This window comes from Peromyscus californicus, unplaced genomic scaffold, assembly GCF_007827085.1.
Source record: "Peromyscus californicus insignis strain IS unplaced genomic scaffold, ASM782708v3 Scaffold_7__1_contigs__length_154581171, whole genome shotgun sequence".
Taxonomy (NCBI): Eukaryota; Metazoa; Chordata; class Mammalia; order Rodentia; family Cricetidae; genus Peromyscus; species Peromyscus californicus.
Window position 1 is genome coordinate 124,642,813 of NW_026294595.1, and position 4,484 is coordinate 124,647,296.

The window sequence follows — 4,484 nt, forward strand, 5'->3', positions numbered from 1 at the left end:
AGCAAACTTTAAACTGCTAAGCTACAGCTGAGTCCTCTGCACGGCTCTATCAGCTGGTTCTGCCCTCTCCTTGGGTCATGAAAGCCAAGCCTAAAAGCTTGAAGCCTGGTCAGAGATGCATTTGACCAGGAACTGCATTCAACTCCCTAGAGCTCTAGACTACTGATGCTTGTGATGTGGCAGGCATTTTTTGTTTTGTTTTTTGTTGTTTTGTTTTGTTCTTCTATTTTTTTTTTTTTTTTACTTAATGCACTGGCTGCTCAGAGGCTTGATGTAAGACAGAAATTCTAAAAGGAGTCATGTCAGGTTTGTTTTGTTTTGTTTTCAGCTTTCTCACACTCTAGGAGGATTTTTGAACCCCATGTTGGGTGCCAAAATGTAGTTGTTTTTACTCTTTGGGAACCTTCCACCCTGCTCCCAAATAAATACTCAGAGACTTATGCTTATTTTTGCATGCCTGGCCTTAGCTTGGCTTATTTCAAGCCACCTTTTCTTAACTTAAATTATCCCATCTACCTTTTGCTTCTGGGCTTTCACCTTTCTCTATTCTATATTCCTTTCTTTCCTTCTTACTCTATGGGTGCCTGGGTGGCTGGCCCCTGGCGTCCTCCCCTCTTTCTCCTTCTCTCACTCCTCCCTCTTCTCTCTTTGTCCTATTTATTCTGTCTGCCTGGAATGCCCACCTATCCTTTCCTGCTAAGCTATTGGCCGTTCAGCTCTTTATTAGACCATCAGGTGTTTTAGACAGACAAAGTATCACAGCTTCACAGAGGTAAACAAATGCAACATAAAAGAATGCAGCACATCTTTGCATCATTAAACAAATATTCCACAGCATAAACAAATGTAGCACATTTTAAACTAATAATCCACAACAACAGAGTACAGATGAAGTTACCCCAGCATAGCACCTTGCCACACCTATGTCAGCACCATGTATGTGACTCTGAAGCTGGTGGAAAGAAAGCAATACTTAGAAGGTGGTGGCACACAGCTAAATGCTCATCACAGAACATGTTCCAAAGAAAGATGGCAGTATCCTTCTGTATCACCCCAAAATGTGTCTCTCAGCTTCTGCACACATAGTGAATACTTCCACTGACACTGGAAGGACTATGTAAGAGTGGCTCAGGTTTCCCTGTACAACTCCAGGAATGTATGCTGATGCCTCCCTTGGTGAGAACCTGGTGGGAAGGAGAAGGACCTATATGGATGATACTGGAATTGGCAACGCCTGTGACTTGCCTCAGGGCCTCTCAGAGAATGGTGGCAGATTTGAAGCTGACAATATATAGGGTAGGAGGAAGGAGCAGGGAAAGAGGCAAAAGGGAAGGACAGGAGGGAAGGAGAAAGGAAAAGACATGAAGAAAAGTGAGGACCACAGTGAAATCATGGAGATGCACTCAGGCCTTCCAGAATCCAACAGCTTTGCTGTGTCAACGCCGAATAAACATGCCAAAGAAAGGAAGCAAGGCACTGCCTGTGCCATGTGTGCTGTGGGAACACATAGAATCTGAGCCTTTCCACATATTTATAAAGCACTGAGGCTTCTGAGCAAGGAGTGATTTACAATTCTAACCATGGCAGGCTGCCAGCAAAAAGAAATGAAGATGATCCAGCTTTGGCAAAGTCCTTTCAAACATAGTGGCAGGGATGACGGATGAGAGTGAGCAGTGCAGGAAGCTTGGGGGGCTAAGGTGATGTCAGCAACCATGGTGGACACAGAACTTCTAGTTCTTTGTAGAGCACCCAGGTAATGGGGTGATAATTTGGCTGTGGGGATTGAGTGGAGAAAGGGCCCAGGAGTCTTTTTGCCTTCTGGCCATGTCTAGTGCATGTCTGAAGGAAAGAGGATGGTAAATAGCTGGGGATTTCAGCAAGTCTCCTCATGCTGGGAGGGCACCTGGGGTAGGATATGGTCCAAGGCACACTGTTCTCCTCCCTTCTGGAATACATTTGGAAGAAGTCAAACAGAACTTGAAAGAAACAATGGCATTTTGCAGAGGTGCTGGAGGCACTGTCTCTGCTGCTGTGAAGTTTCCTTATTTCTCTTTGGGCAGCAGAGTTCCTGTTGGCTTCAGCAAGCACAACACAATCTTTCCCATCTTTTCCAACCATTCTTCACATTCTACTCCAGTCCTCAATTGCCCTCAGGAAAATTAGAAGTGAATGAATTGTGTGATGTGAACACAGTGGAGTTTGCTGGCCTTCGGCAAGCTTAATGCCATACTAAATAGTCACGGAAAGTGGTGAGGAGGCATGTGCCTGGAAGCAGCCTCCAGCCAAAGTTCATCTGCAAACTGGAAGGTCCTTGTCCTGCAATCTGAGTAGGTGCCACAGTCTGAGTGCCATCATGGGATCAGAGCCCACTCCCAAGCTCTGTCACCTCTCTGGTACCTGCTTGTCTCCCCAATGTCACAACAACCCCATAGATTACACTGTGGCATGTGATCACCATGTGAAATCCACCTGGCTCCTCCTCTCTGGATAGAGCTAAAAGGACCCACCCAGTACAGGAGCAGTTCAGAGGTGAAGCAAAGCATAAGCATGCATTGATATGGACTCATCACCAGTTATCTTGGTGAAGGCAGATTTCCAGTGCTCTCCTAATTCTAGTTTCTCACCCTGGAGGAAAAAGTTGCACAGTTTAATCAGAGGCCTCTGCTTTACTGGCTCTAAGGGTAGTTCTTCAAGTGTGGACCCTGGGCCAGCAGCATCAGATTGTCTTGGAATTACACATACTCTTGGTTGTTCCCCAGATCCTGTGAATGAGACCTTCCAGAGTAGGGCACAGGATCTGAATGGACAAGTCTATGAGATACTGGCGTAGCTCATGTTTGAATCTAGTCTTCTAGGATAAAGAAGGCCAATGCTGGCCTTTTCCTAATTAGCCCGTCACTTTCGTTAGTAACCCCAGTGCACAGGGAGATATAGTGAAGGCATCCCTGTCCCACAGCTCCGTCCTATCTCTTCTTTAGGACCCTCATCAGCAATAGCTGCCATTTCCCAGATCCAACCCACTTCAGCTCACCAGCATTGCTGCACTCTGTGTCCCTTACATACAGTGGAACATGGCAATGTTATATGCCTCTATTTATTCATTCATTGCCTTTTTATTCACATAAAGAGCCCCTACAGTTAATATGAGGAGAAGAAAGAGAAAAAAATTTAAGTGAACTTCTCTCTCCATGTCTTTTCCTAAAGACAGCCTTCCCAGGAGACCAAGAATTTACAAACATGTTCATGAATAAAGTTTTCTGTTACAAATAAGAGAACGTCAAGATCTACTGCAACTTGCAATTTTACATAATATAAATACTTTTGTTCTTAGTGCACAGTGTTCAGTATTGATATTTTTAATGATTTTGTAGCATTATGATCTATGAATGTATAATAATCTAATCAAGCCATTTCTCCCCCCAATGGACATATAAATTGTTTTCAAATTCTCATTTTGTATTCATCTCAGCAAGTGAAATTCCACTGAATCAAAAATTACTCATGTCCAACTTTAGTCAGATACTGTTAACCATCCTTCTGCCACAGGCGTCAATTTTTACTTCGAAGAAACAAAATATGGAATGCTTTTCCCTCCACAGTGCTCAGTGCGGGGTTCAGTGTTCAACTTCTACCACATGGTAGATGAAAACAAAGCTCTCACTGATTTTCAATTTTTATTTCCTTGATGACAGCAATGTTAAATATTTACATATATATTCCTTTCATTATTTTTATTTCTTCTGTAGCCTACTAGTTCACACCTTCCCCTACTTCCATAGAGTTTTTATACTTTATTGATTGTAGATACTGTTTTCATGTCAGCTATTTGCTTTGCCTATGAGCTGTATCTCCTGTACTTGCTGTTGACAGACTTGTCTGTCAAAAGTGCCATTTGCCACACAAAGCAGCCCTGAAATAGTTTCTTCTGTGGCTTGGAGAGGAATGTAAGCTGACTAGGTAGAATCTTGGTGTCACTTGGCAGAAACTTGTACTGATGGTCTCCCAGGCAACATCACACAATCCAAGTCTCCAGGCAGCCTGGATACCTGACTCAGCAGCATTCAGGCCCTCCCTGCTTCAAATAAGAAGAGAGCACAGCCTCCCAGCTATCTCTTACTCTGTTGGCACGGAGACTTTTGAGACAAGGGAACCAATGCCAATAGAAAACTTTCTTGTTATCCTAAGCCCTAGGGCTGGCTTCACAGTGTGTTTCCTGAGCATATGAAGAAGTATGCTTTCTTTCAGTCAAGAGAAAAGAGCAAAGAAGAAATAAAGTGGAACCAAGTCCTTAGTCCTCAGGTAAAAGCTAGGTAATTCACCTACTACACAGAGTCTCCCACCCAGGCTGCTTCATTTTGCCATTTGAAGATTTCTCTGGCTTTCTACTTTTTCCAATGACATCCTTGCAACTCCATTGGCTTATATAAGTTCCTCTCAATGTGGTAAAGAGTGGAGGCTGTTGCTGTACTAAAGATGGGCCTGAG

General features: G+C 43.6%; 1 protein-coding gene across 2 annotated transcripts in view; it reads left to right on the top strand.

The window, feature by feature from the left end:
* The window catches only part of Syndig1 (synapse differentiation inducing 1), a 164,809-nt gene that overhangs the window by 134,452 nt on the left and 25,873 nt on the right, over positions 1–4,484 (top strand). The gene's annotated exons all lie outside the window — the stretch shown is intronic.